This window comes from Thermobia domestica, chromosome 13 (assembly GCF_964235325.1).
Source record: "Thermobia domestica chromosome 13, izTheDome1.hap1.1, whole genome shotgun sequence".
Lineage (NCBI taxonomy): Eukaryota > Metazoa > Arthropoda > Insecta > Zygentoma > Lepismatidae > Thermobia > Thermobia domestica.
This window is the reverse complement of record NC_137466.1, coordinates 109927869-109943313: the sequence shown is the minus strand read 5'-3', so window position 1 is coordinate 109943313 and position 15445 is coordinate 109927869. Positions and strand designations below refer to the sequence as shown.

General features: G+C 32.5%; 1 protein-coding gene across 2 annotated transcripts in view; it reads left to right on the top strand.

The window, feature by feature from the left end:
- Nucleotides 1-15445, top strand: part of pio (zona pellucida domain-containing protein piopio) — a 254041-nt gene that overhangs the window by 206732 nt on the left and 31864 nt on the right. The window lies entirely within an intron of this gene.

The following is a 15445-nucleotide window of genomic DNA, read 5'->3' as shown; positions in this document are numbered from 1 at the left end:
TTCAAGGTATTTTCCCCTAACACCCTGTTCTACTTTCTCCTAAGCATTGACCATGGTTATATGAAAAGGGGACTTTCGTTCTTGATTGTTCGTTTATTTATTTATTTTTGGTTTTAAATCAGTAATATTACTAATAATTTATTTATCTTAGTATTTTTGTTATATATTAATAATCTGAATAGGAATATAACATTGTATTCTAAAGGATTGATGCTGAACCAGTTTCCTTTCGCTTTGGTGTAATGGTTTCTAATCGCGACCTAATTTCTGCCTCATGATCAGTCAAGGACTTGTTTCAAATCACAGCAAATAAATCTACTCCTATTTCTCTTATCATTTGATTGAAAGTGCATGCTCGACCTTGCATTGATTAACGACAACTGGTGATGCACAACACTTGCTAGAGTGCGACATTGTTTTAAAAGAGGAGATCTGTGTTGATCGATAGGTTATTTAACAAAATTTCAAATTGGACCTAAAACCAAAGACAATTTTTAAAAAAATGAGATTAATAACTGTGCTAATGAAAAAAAAATGGTCAATGCCTTTAGAATATTGTTAATCCTAACATCATTTTAACTAAGAAATACTATATACCGTTATATTGAGTATATCAGTTCTAGCCAAAGAGTATATTGTATGAAAAAAGCTGATAATTTATTACTTTGGATACTATTCTCACATCTCATTTTTTATCTATCAACACCAACTATTTTTTAATACCACTGAAGAAGAAAATTTGTTTACAAAGTTCGTGTGTATCAATGACTTTTATTACAAGTGTATTAATATTCAAAACGATCCTTTCCATTGGTGTTTATATACTCATGTCTAAGTATATGCAAGACATGTGAACTATAGTTCACACCTATATGCAGTGTTCTTTTGTATTTCAGATACCACGTCTTTCACCGTAACTTAATTTGCAAAGTATAGAACTTTTATTTTGAAACCGAAAGTAATATGCAACGTTTATATAGCGTACATTAGCTTTCACAATCATTATGAATTGCAATGTTTTTTTATTTGTTTATAAGCGTATAAAATAAAACACGGAAGTCGCTGCTTATCATTTTTATTTCAAATGCTTCAACTGTCTTCGACGCTTTTTAAGCTACAGAAGAACACCTTTGCACGTCATATTTATAGTTAAAGAACCGTGTCTGTGGTGTATATTTAACTGCAAATGTCTTTGAGTATTAAAGTATGATGGAAGTATTACGAAAGATAACGGTAAAGAATGAACATGTATATATCCTCCTTCTAGATAGGTTAAAAAAAAAAAAACTTAGTGAGAGTATGTCCATATGCGTGTGACTGAGTCCAAGTGCGTGCAAGTAGTAAACAAAATTACACGACCTCTACGAACACTGGACAGAAGTAAAAATAACCTCACAAGGGCTAAATTTTTGTAGACATTGTACTGTTATGTATTTATTTTCTCTTCGCATGAAGGAGTTAGGTCGATTTTTATAATTGTGTAATAACGGTAAATACTTCTCTTTTAACGCGTGTAAACAATTTCCTTGGTGCTCTGTTATTTGTTTCGCCATTAATTTTTCCATCAGCATTACGTATACTTTGTTTATTTTACCTTCTGATAATCATCACCTCTTTCACTTTTACTAGAACGAAACCGAAAAGAACAGGAAGGGATACGAGGTGCCCGTTATCTGATGAGGCTACTGGCCATATCGTATATATACAAGTGCGTACAAACGGATATCCGTTTGGAAGTTATGGTGTGAAATTATTTGTCTTTTATATATATATATTTCAGAATGACTAGATGGGTCATGGTTATGAACGAATTTCTATAAGACATAATCAATACGAGAGTCGTTTTTCAATCAATCTCCGTTAAGCCGACTGAGGAAAACCATGTGAGATGCCGAAACGTAAATTAGCCAAATCTCTTCCTTGGAGATTGAACATCCTCCATACCAAAAAAAAGACTCTGGTGTTCAATCATTGTGGAGTAGTGAGCGTGAAACCCGCCCGCCCAAAATGCCCGCCAAGGGCGGAAACTACATGCTGTAGTTCGATTTCTCCAGGCGGAAGAGCACAATACAGCCGCCATTCATTGCCGAATGATTAAGAATTATATGATGGAAACATCGATTGTTGTGTGCACAAGTGCTACAGAGAATTTTAAGAAATACTGACCCACAGGATGAGTGATGCTAAGGATAGATATCTGGTACGGAAGACGACCTTGATGAACGCATAAATCATGTGGTTCGTGAAGGGGGTAAAATATGGTTTCTGAACTGTCTGATCTTGGAATTTCAGGGAAATCATCAGCTGCCTGGAAAAATCGAATCACGTCATGTAGGTAGGGCACTTCGATTGCACTCAATACGGTCTCACACTCACTATTCCACAATGATTGAATACCAGAATCTTATGTCTTAATAAGGAGCATGTTCAGTCTCCAATGAATCGATTTGGTTAATTTGCTCTTTGTCATTACACATCGATATTGAAAAGCTATTTCATACTTGAATAGTTCTCGTATCACTTTATACATTGGAATTTCTGCGAATATGACAGTTTGCTTCAGGCCATATTGTATGAATCATGACAATGAACATTTGTAATTTAACGAAGCATTTTTGCACCGAGGTTATATCTCCACGAGAGGCTTTATAGCTTAAAATAGATTTCAAACTACATATTCGGCTGCTACTTGAAACCAAACCTAACATTCAGCATCTAAGAAAGGAACTACTGTTTTACATAGTTATAGCTTGAATCAGTCACATATTGCTTGGTGTCGTGAATTGAAATTAACATGTATTTTCGAGTTATGTTTAGGCATAAATTGCTATTTCTTTCATTTTTTAAAATGACATCCTTACTTCTCGGGATATCTTTTTCTTTTATAGGTTCTTGCCCGCGAACGAACTTCGATGTTGTATACGGTAAACCGTTTAAAAGATATATTATTTCGATTCTTTTTTTTTTTTAAAAAAAAAAAAGCAAAATATATTCAATGTTTGAGGATTTTCTCGGGGTTCTTCCATTTCCACATGCTAACTTCATTTCATCAATGTTTTATATGTAAGGGAGAGCTTGTCTTCCATCTCCCTTAGCTCCCTTTCCTTACCTTCCATCTCACTTAGCCCTTCACAGTTAATTAAGATGAGTGTAAGAGAGTGGTGATCATAAATAGAGGGCATCAACTGCATTTTTTCAGAGTGTTTATCATGGAGCGACAGAACACTCAAATTTAAGAGATATGTACTTTGTCTGAAGATAATCAATAATCAAAGGTTAATCCCATCACCTTTTAGACTTCTAAATTATGATATGTATAAGAATATTAAGTTTTATAGAATAGTCCGTCAGGTCTGCCTGTCGACAGATAACAGAGCAAACTCGATAGTATACACCAAGAAAAGGTCTTCTGATACGAATTCACCGTCCCAAGAATAGATTCTATCTAATCCGTTTATTTCAACCGGAAATGGTAGAAATATAGTTCATTTGGTTTCAATATTGATAAGCATAAAGCAAACCGGTAAGATAATGGGGAGAAACTATTATTGATATGAGTCAAACGTTTTAAAAATAAGACCTCATCTTCCCCCTGTTATCCTACTGGTTTCCGTAAAGTGGTTTCCGTGATCACCGTAGACAAAAAATGGTAATAGATAGTGAGAAAATAATTTTGATATGAACTTAGTGCCCCAAATAGATTCAATCTCCATTCTTATTGTTCAATCGTAACAGGAAAATGTAGGCCTATATCGTTTCGAGTTTCAAAACTTATCACTCTAGAGCAAAAAGTTATCAGTAATGGCGAGAGACGGTTTTTCGGTATGGGTCAGCGTCTCAGGAACAGATTACGTTACAGGTCTTATTTCTATCCTAATAGTGGAATTTTAATATTGATCACTATAAATCAGAAATGATAATGGATAGTGAGAAATTACCTTCAGTATGGATTCAGTGTCTCAAGAACAGATTCCATTTCCGCCCTTACACCTCGACTAAAATCGGAAATGGTAGAAATCTTCTACAAGCTTCAGTTTCAATATTGAGCTGCAATAGTTTGGAAGTCTAACATACTGTATTATAGTCTGATTGTTGATTCAATTAGGCTTTGAATAAAAGTTTCAACAATCGTCTCTTGAATTTGACTAAATTATTGCCCATATTAACGTTCCATGGAACATATTTTGGAAAGATATAGAGAACGTGCTGCCATCTAGTGACGATTACCGCTCTTTTACATTTACCTTAAGTTTACCAACAGCTAAGATTGAAACCAGATCCTCCCATAATTACAACACCTGAAGGTTTACTACATATTTTACTATATCTTCTAAAGAATAGTTGTTCAAATAACTACTTCCAATCGAAAATTACACTACTAAAGACTACCATTTCGATGTTTTCCGACTTAGTCTATCACACGAAGAACCGATGATCAATCATTGCTACTGAAATGCCTTTGGGAACGTTTAGTATATATTGTTTTGCATCGAGATTAAAAAAAAAAAAAAAAAAAAAATCATAAGTGGTCAAAGCTGTTCATACGGCTTTTAAGGCATTGTACTGTATTATTTGCATATTTCCATCGTCTTTTCTGTTCTTTTTAACATTCTACAAAGCCGTATAGCACTTAAAAGTCTCCATCATGCCACTTTCACTATCAGATTCTGTCCGTAATTGTGCCCAACCGCCATAACCACAAGAACGTAGGGGGAAAAAAAACTTCAGTGGCGATTTTCTTTTTAAAAATCATAAACTAGCTTCCTAAAGTAATGGAGAATAATAATAAAAAAGGAGAGAAAAAAATAATACTAATACGGACGGAAAGAATATTCCATCAGAGTAGAATCGAAAACGAAAACAAGGAAAATAAAGCAGAAGGTTATTGTCCTATTCAGGGGCGTGTGATCACTTATTTTATTCTTTATTTGAACAAAAAGTATATATGTACTTTTTTTAAAAAAATTAGTATGTACAGTCAAAACTGAAAGCTTATTTTCTATCAACTAGCTTGTATGGCGTGATTTTTTGGACATTAGCATTTACGTTTGGCCTAAAATGTAAGAAACTATTGTATTTAGAAATATCTGGTTGTTGACCACGGTAATCTTTTAGAACTTTCTATCAAGTTATTTCACGTAAAACACTTATTTCTTTTTTCTCAGTGAGATAAGAATTAGGATTTTGTAGAGCAGTGGTGACCAATTTACATTGAACTAATGGCCAACGAGGGAGCAGGACAACATAATAACCAAACTTGGAGGCATAGCAAATTTAAAATAAATAGATAAATAAAATTAAAATCAGAACAATGGCAATTTCAGAACGTATTATTGTTACTGAAATATTAAAACAAAAATGACTAATGCATAAGAGAAGAATAAGGATTGCTTTTAATGGAAACAATGAAGTTTGTCAATTTTTTTTTTACAAAGTTTGAAAGAGAAATATTACATTATTAATTTTTATTTGCAGACCAGATGTAACATACTCGTAATGACCATTTGACCATCACTTGTTTTAAAGAATTTTGGATGACTGAATGTATTTTAAAAAGGAAATTGAAATTTCCTGACGTTTCTTGAGCATTCCCTCATGTATTAAGTCAGTTATTTTTTCATAAGTCGAAGTGTTTAAGTTCCAGTAGTAAAATTGCAAACTTATACACTAATTTAGCCCCTCCCTTTCTTATTCAGTAGCAAATAAGCGTTGGTCATTATACATTCATTTTTAAAACGTAGTAATTAACATTTCTTTATACATAAGAAAAATCTTAAGCTTCTCTCCTAACTAATAAATAATAGAATACTGAAATATTAATATTACGCTACCTAGCAGAGTTATCTTGAAACGTTTTGAGTCCACGATTTAATCTTTTAATTTTAAATTTGGAAAAGGAAATCTTCAAGGACATTGGTTACACCCAACAACCAACGCAGTTTGAAGAAATGATATTGGTAATCTTCGTAACAAATCATAATCGAAGATAATTTTTACAAGTAATAATTTTCTCAGTTAGTCCAAGATTACATCTATTATCCCAAATAAAGTTTTATTTTCACAATTAAGTATAAAATAGTTTATCTATTTCGATAGAGTGTTTTTAACAACTTGAAGAAAATGCCATTTAACATTAAAATAGAAAATTTCAATTTCTAATAGGTTAATCTAAATTTAAGTAATTGAATGAATAAATTCTCTTAGAACAAATCAACTTCTTTACAATCACCAACAAAAGTAAGAAAAATTGGACATGTTCAACCTATATATCTTTTTGAAAATAATATCTGAAAGAATTGACTTTTGAAATATAGTTTTTAATCCTGTACACAGAATTATGTCTCTACAACTATTTGTGACTAAGTATGACTAACACGCTTAATTTCTGCTCCCATTATCCTGTCTTCGATCAGCAGTAAAGGCCTCGGATATAAATCCTAATAGTGCTTCGGTTCGTACATCAAATGGTAGGTTCGTCTCATGTAGCCTTGGTGCTGAATCAGGACGTTAATTTCCAATCAATCGATCGATCGTTCAGTATTTACGTCAAAGGAAATTGAGTTAATGTTGGTTGACTCGTGTTCCGTGGTTATGACACAGGAACATGTAGGGTGTATATATAGTATATACTTATTTTCACAGGTGACCGCATGTATCTATCCTTTTTGATTGTTTTGATTTTCAAGAGAGTTGGTCTGAAATCTCATATTCATTACACCTTAGAAGAGATATTCGGCTAGTGGTGTCACAGACACTTTCCATGGAGGCTTTTCGCATGGCTTTAGCATAATCTTCTTTCAGCATCCTAAAAGGCTACTTCTTGACGATGTTTCTGTATTCTACAATAAGTTTTAAGAGCGTTTGCTACTCTCAGCTTTAAATGTATTTCATATTATTCCAGAAATAAAATTCTTTGACCAAATAACTGTCATGCCATCTTAAGTTAATGAAAGACAACTCATGACTGCCTTTAGACAAATATACAATGTTGTTTGTCAATACTTTGCAATTAACAAATAAATTATTAATAATACTACAACATTTATAATTTTTCTTAGTGTCCATCTTCCTGTTGCAAAATAACTCTTCTTCTAATAGACAACATTTTAATGATGCAATCAAGCATTGGGGAATGATTATGCACGATTTTAATTTGCTTGGCCTTCAAGGTCTTTGTGGTTCCCAGAAGCTCCATATAAAGTATTGGGGAGTATCCGGATCGCCTACGAAATCCTCCCCCAGACAGAATGACGTAGCAATACTGGGTGTTAAATGCAAAGACTTCTAAAGAAGTTAAAAAAGCAGATATTTGCTTCTCGCCTACTACAGTTTTCTTTTAACATGATGACAAAAGTAAGCGGTAAACAACGGTAGAACGGTATATTGAAGAAATCTGTTTGATTTTTGTAGTATGGATGAACATAAATAAAATAAAGAAACTTCTGCACAGAATTGTATGCAGATTTGGAATTATCTGTATTATTTTTACTTTTGGGCAATCATGACTATGTATTGAAAGATGAACAAACGTCCAGTCCATCCTTTGATTTTGGATTAATGAGCTTTATTGTTCCTTTAGAGTTCAACGTCCCTTTCTAATACCAAGACAATATAAGTTGTAAATTACAGAATCCGAACCATATACGCATCGGCCGAGGATAGAATCTCAGATTACATGTTCTATACTAATCACTGGGATATCCAAGAGCACTAGGCTAATATGCAATTGCATTGCACTGATATGTTTATCTGCGTCATATATATATATATATATCTTAAAAATTTCTCAAAAGATTCTGAGAAAATCTTTCAGAAAAAGTCTGCAAATTGTATAACATTCCCTGGATATTGAAAATATATCAAATTATACTGTATATTGCATTTTGTTGGTGCATTGTATATAAGAGAAGCGTTTTATTTCATTTATTAATGAATTTGCTTATTTCCCTTAGCCACACTGCAATGTGTTAACTCAAGAATTTATCAAGATAATAGTTTACTGAAGTCAAAAATAAGACAAAACACCCTCTTTACACAGAAAAATTGTTTTAAATCGAGTAGCATACATGAAATCTCGTCAAGAGAGACAGTACATAGCGTTTTAGGATTTTTGTATACTTATCTGAATATGATGTTTATTTTTTCAGATAATCTTGTTAACGGGGAAAAGTTAAAACCCAGACCTACTTTTCGTACACCAAAAAGTATATCACTGCTTGAAATTTGCCCTTTGAATACTTTTATATTTTGTATACGAGAAAAGTTTATATATATATATATATATATATATATATATATATATATATATATATATTACATCATCTCATTTTTATGTTCACAGTCGAAAATATTATTACTACTACTGTTACTTTACGAGTTCAGTGTTAGTAACAGGTTTCGTAAAATAAATATAATTTTAAAATCTCAGTAAAATCATGAAATGCATGAAACTAACTTTGGAACAGGAATATATACATTTAAAAAAAAATCATCATTAAGATGTATAAAATGTTTTGCGTTGGACTTTATCGACATACCGCATTGTGCTTGATATTTAAAGATTCTATTAAATTATTCCGAACGGAGCATACATGTCTTTAATGAACTTCAAAAAGTTTTAAAAATTAAGTATTAATAAGGTGCTATTGATGTATCTTCTATGATCTATACTTTTGAAGGAATAAAGGTATTATATTTCATTGTATGCGATGCAACTGTGATTACATTAAGTTTTTGTGTGTTTCAACTGAACACTGTGATTAGGTATAAATTTCGTTGACTGGATTCGAATGAGGATGATAGTCTCAACTATGGTTCAATTTCTGTTTTATTTATTTAGCACATGAACACACATTGTTGTATAAAACGCGATAATTTTGCCCTTTTAGTGTAGAATTTGTTTACGCGTTTAATCTGAATTAAAGCGATTCATTTAACTAAAACGTTTGAATGCATTAATCTGATCAGTGTGTTATAGTGCTTCTAATGTAGAAAGTAGTATTAAAACTACTAAAAATGCAGTAAAGAGTAGCTTGACACATATTAGTTCTCGTAACGTTTCAATGTTTTTTTTTATATGTATGTATGTATCCTATAAAATGATTTGAATGTTCTAATTTGTTGATTAACGTATTACTGGAATAAAAGGAAAAAATGTGAAAAAGCTTGAAAGGGATTTCAATTGACAGTTTTTCTGTTAGTTATCTATGTCGATAAAACTTCATTGACATTTTATAAGTAAATAAATCACTGTTAAATTAGTACTAGTTATACAATTTAAACTTTATTTTTTTTCTTTATTTTAATCTCAACTGAGGTTTTCTCTTTGCGTGCAGATCTGGATACCAGTCACCTGTATCCACTGAATTTTGTTATAAACAATTTATTTCTAATATAGTAATTTTAATGTAACAAGTATCATGTGTACACCTCAGGAAGAAGTTTAGTTAGACTGTTAAAAGTAACTGAACGGTATGCAACCAACATGACGTTTTAAGCACAGTTGGGTTGCATACTATCAAGGGGTAATTGATCTATAATAACCCATATGGGAATACATGGAGGTTATGTCTTCGGGTCAACTGGATGGATCAGCTCTATTAACGAACTCAATTTCTAATTCTTGATCCTCTATACCCTGGCTAAAATTAATGGTGATCCATAAAGGAGTTTTTTTTTTAAATTATCTTTTAGTCTCCCAGACGTACGGACATATGGTTAAAAGGAGTTTTGGTTGGTAAACGTAACTCCTTAAAAATTGATAAAGATGATGGATGATGTTGAAAGGTGGATGAATAATGATGAAAGATGATGGATAACGATTAAAGGTGGATGGATAATGATGAAAAGTGATTAACAAATTACAAACTTAAAAGTTTTTGATACTTTTAAACAAGCTTTAATAAGGTTCAACTTATTCCAAAATTGATCGAAATACGCTGTTAAGATGTTGAAATATAAGTTTTATTATTGCAACTCATCTAAATCTTGCTAGTAGAAAAAACTTCCTTCAAGCAACCTGAGTTGCAAAATTTAACTTTACTGCAAGAGTGAACAGTTATACGATAGAAACAAAAATGACGAACAATTTTCACAGATGGTATGATGGTCAAGTGAATAGCATTTGGCAGATATGCCCTTCCGTATGCCTTACTAGTTCTTTGCATTGATAAAAACTTTATTATTATATTTATATATTCTGCTACGATGAGAGAATGCTAGTTGTCAGAAAACCAGTGCTAAGTAGTGACAAATGTACTGAAATTCAATTTATTTATTTTTAATATAACCTAACGGGAAAATTCTATGTTGTGAACATAAAGTACAGTACACATAGAAGTTTGGCACATGTTATACACAAGTCTAATTTTTAAATGCATTTATCAACAAATGAGTGATGTCTTCCGTTAATCTGCACAATAATTGTTGTATGTCTAGAAACTGACATGAATAATGGAAGAATTTAAAATAAAGAAAAAAGTATTTCCAGTGATGTAGATTCAAAGAATGGTGTGGACGAGTAATTTCCTGGTCCGAGTTGAATGAATACATCTTAATTGTTTTTTCTTTATTTAATTTATTCGCTTCAACGTGAAAAAAACTTGAATGGCGAAAGGAACTGAATACCCGGATATCATCAGGCGGTTTGAAACAAAAACATGTCTTGTTTAGGCACTTTCCAGTTCCTAAATATTTAAGCATTTTTTTTTCTTTTCTGTACTGAAAAGTCATATGTATATCATTAAGAATCTCAAATGTGCGTGATGCAAATAATAGTTGAACATATTTGAAGCGTTATCATACTTTAAGATCAAAATTGCTACTCCATAGGAAACAAGTTTATTGCCAGTTACGTACTTTATTAATTGCTATTTGATTTCATTAAAAAAAAAAGTATTTGTGTCATGCATTCCTTTCTATCATTTCAATCCCTATCCCTGTCCATCATTTCGATCTCAATCCTATGTTTTCAGTAGTAGTGTTAACATAATTCTAACAAGTAGTAGTGTCGCGTCTCAAGCGTACACCACATGAAAGAATTTGGTTTGCATGGCGTGGTAATTTTCTGGTCCATGTTGAATGAATATATCTCAATTGTTTTTATTTATTTAATTATTCGTATAAATTTCGATTACCCCTGGTTTTAGTAGAGAGATTTGAATGGAGACGGAAGGAACATATTCTTGGGATGATCGATTGTAAGAAAGCACTTTCACTATCTATTATTAATTTTGCTCTATAGTGATTAACGTTAAAACTAGATGTGGTTGATTTCTTCCAGTTTGTTCAACTTTAGACATCCTGGCTAAAATTGGCAGTGATTCATCAAATAGTTCATGATATCTTTTGTCTCCCGGATGGACAGACATACAGACAGAGTAAATATATAAAAATATCGAATGATTTTCAAGAAGAAATTGAGATTATCTTGATTTTTGGTTTTCTCTGCAACATCTGAGTTTCATATCTATATCTATGCATGAAATTGTCTCAATCTCTACACTAATAACAATGGAATTTTGGAGCTCAGGTTCTTTGATCTTTTTCTCCATTTACCTGTGGAAGCTTAACTCCCTCAATATCACAACAACTTCTTGATGTATTTTATGATACACTTGATATATGGAGTGTTTGTTTGCTTGTGCTTTACGCATAGGCTGGGGCCCATTAAGGTTGTAAGGTTAAGTCCATTCAAATATTTATAAGTCAACTCAAACTAATGCTCCTAGTCATTACTAAATTATATTTTATTAAATACAATTTATTTTATAATGTTTCGTATAAACATGAGGCAAGCAATAGTAGCCCATTTCAAGTTTTGGCCCTCAAGGAACATTGTGAAGGCTATTCTTTCCTACCCTATTCTCTATTGCATGAGAATAGGCAGAAACACGATCATTTCGTCATCCTTCTAAGCAGAAGAAACTTGAGTGCAATGCACAAATTCGAGGTGAAGCGAAGAGTATTTCAGCCTACCCGTTTCGAAACTTAACGCCACGTTACTGGCATACATCCTTGTGGAATACTAAGTGTAAGAAGAGTGATATCGATTACTAGGATTAGGTATTATTTTCTGGGGCATTCAGCATATATGACCTTTTAACTTTAAGCCTGTCATATATGAGAGATGATGTTCCTCAGCGATCAAACTGCCCGAGGAATTGGGACGGAAGAAGGGAATGGAGAAGGAAGGAAGCAGACTGGGATCATTATGTTAGATATCATCTCGTCATTTCCTGATATGAATGAGGAAAACTCAGGAAATACCTCAGTAAGGATGGGTGGCCTGCAAAGGCTTTTACACCTTTCTGACCGAGTGTCCCCACCGGGAATCGAATTCGGGACTACTCGGACCAAAGATGAGAGCGTTAGCGACTATGCTATGCGGGGCCACAATGTACTAAAGCATAATCGGAAGTATCTACTTCAGATCATATCCGAAGCAATATACCCCAGAGAATGTTTTGAGAATGGGAGCCAAATTACAGAGGAATGTTACTTTATGAAAAAAACACTACATTGAGTTTTAAATTATCAAGAATCTTTCAAAGACTGGATCTTAATAATGTTGCAAACGAATTTGATTAATTGTCGTACTTTTTTCTTTCTTTCTTTTCTTTTTTTTTTTTGTATTATGTGCCCCTACAGAAAATGTTTCATCTTCTGCTGATTACTTTAATTTATTTTATGTTTCGGCACTTCTGCTTACATTGAACTAATATAAGAATTCAACGATTTTCATGCAAAATATATATTGACAAATGAATATAAAATATAAACAAATAACAAACTCAGTTTAAATAAATTTATCACTTGCTGAAAATGAATTACTTATATCAGAAATTTAATTACATAGAAATTCTTCTCGGAAGAAGTATAATATATAATCCTGGACATTTGAAAGTGTAAAGTTATATTCAGAATTTCAGAATATATCTTACACTAAATACTGTACTGAAACAAAAATGAGAACTTGGATATTTTATTTTTTTTTAAAAAAAATCTTGAAACAAGATTTCCTCGAAAGATTTTAAGATTTATAGGATTGCTAACTCATTATAGAAGTGCACTACAATGTAAGTAAGTAGCTCTTTATGTTACAAATAAATTTTTAAACGTGACAGATACACTAGAAAGATTAGCATATAATAGCTTCATATTTTCAAGATTTAAAAATGAAGCTTTCGGTAATACTATGTTAGCGAGACAGGAATGCACGCAGTTCCTGGAACACAAAAACCCCCACTTGAAAACATATTTCGTAGAATCACTTATTGGAGGTACTTTAGAAAATCCTTTCTTTTTTCTTTATTCAAAGACAAGATTAATTCACGTATCTTGTGGTGATTTGTTACTTCACTACAAATAGTGTGCGCTGCAGCATGACCAATAATTACTTTTCTAATATTAGACCAGTCGACATTGAGGCACTATATCTACAGCACATAAAAAAACATGAATGGATTGTAGCTTCTGCTATCGTTGAGTATCATCTACTGTGATGGGGAGGTAAGGGGAAATGCAATCATATTCTTGAAACTTTTAAAAACCTAGTTTCTGAACACACTACGAGCAGAAAGGGTTTAAAGACAGTGTATAAAACCGCCAATTAGCAAGATGTTGACAGGATCATGCCCTCAACCTTTCCACTATTATTATTATTATTATTATTATTATTATTATTATTACTGAGCGACAATATTAATAAAATCCAGTCAAATTTAATCAATAACCATCGGCCAATGTGTCTCTCTGACATCAAAAGAGTAACCTAGATACACCAAATTCTGTACACAGATACAGATCTTCACCAGATCTAATCGCCTACTAAACCTTTTCTCTCGATTTTTGTCTCGTAAAAGACTTCTCCGGGAGGGGGTGAATGAAAATATATCACATTTCTTGGCTGTTTTCTAAGAATGTCTGGCCTATACACACCCAACATTACGTTTTGGTGTTGCAAGCTTATATAAGAGTAGAGAATAAACACTTAAGTAATGGAATTGTTGTGGAAACCTTCTTCATTCTTTCATTTATCCAGGTTCTGAGGTAAGACTACGGGTGCTTACTCGTTTTTATCCACGTTCTTAATTAAGAGCCGACAACGACAGGTGCTTACAGCTGGTAATAAATAACAGTTGAGAGAGTATGTTAAGTCTCAGCTGCGTGCTTCGAATAATGTTGATCTTCCTGAATAATGAGCGAACTTCTTTCTTGATTTAATTTGTGGCTGAGCGAAGTTTCAACACTCATTTCATAAGTTTCATTGAATTATTCTTAAATTTGTCGCGCATCAAATACACGTTGGAATATGTTGACATCTAATTTCGACTGCTGCTTCCTCTCATTCACTAATTTCATTACTTTGTTTTGGAATATTATTTCTCAGTGTAAACTTTTCACAACTCTTTTATGTTTATTACTGGTAGTAGAGCCTTCAGAAAGAATCATTTTTGTCTTTTCTCGTTTTTTTTAAAAAAAAAGATCTACACATATAAAAATAGGGTATTAATTATTTAGGGGAGGAAGGATAGGGAATTATCTGGTATTTGATTTGATCCTTTATTAAATTCGCATATTAGAATCTGCGCTCCGCGTCTTTTTCACACTTGTAAAAAAAAATCACATGCAACGACAAATTGAAAGATAGGAAGCAACGGACAATTATTCCTCGCCTCAATATATCGTTCGGAATGTCGAAAAATTAGTTGGTCAGGAGAAATTAAAAATAAAGAGCATATACAAAGATAAAGAACAGAAAATATGAGCGAAAGGAAGATTAATAGGCAGATGTGTATTAACTTTGACCTGAACTTTATTGCACTAGTTTTTCTGCGACATCTCTATAATGGATATGAATAAAAAATTAAGAAAGGCTCTTCTGGTTCGATTCTTATCTCATTTTCGAGGCGGGCGTGGGAAACCCCGGGCGGTAGCTCATGTGGTTCGGATTCTACGTTAATCAGTAGGTCCCGTCTCATATAGCCTCACTGCTGAAAGGGACGTTAAACTCAAAATCAACTCAACTCAACTTATGTTCGAGGCGAGACGAAAAATTTTACCTTCTCTTTAAGAAAAAAGTTCCAGGATGACTCTTGAAAATAATAAATATCCAATTTTCATGAAACAACGTGGTGCTCAAGACCTACTCTTATTCAATTGAATAGAATTTTATTACTTCATTACATCACATCCATGATATTGGATTTGTCCCATTGCATACATACTTACATGTCACTAAAGTCAAACTTATAGAATTTATCAGCAGTTTAAAAACAATTTGCCAAGAGGTACTTTTTGAGTAGTTTCATAAAGTTAGGAATACTTTTTGTGATTTTTTACTACAGTAGATAACATGTTATATAGTTTGTTTTCTGTATATGTGATATCGTTTTTCAAACGTACTTCTTGTAGACTATGTTAAATGATATATAAATCATTTCTT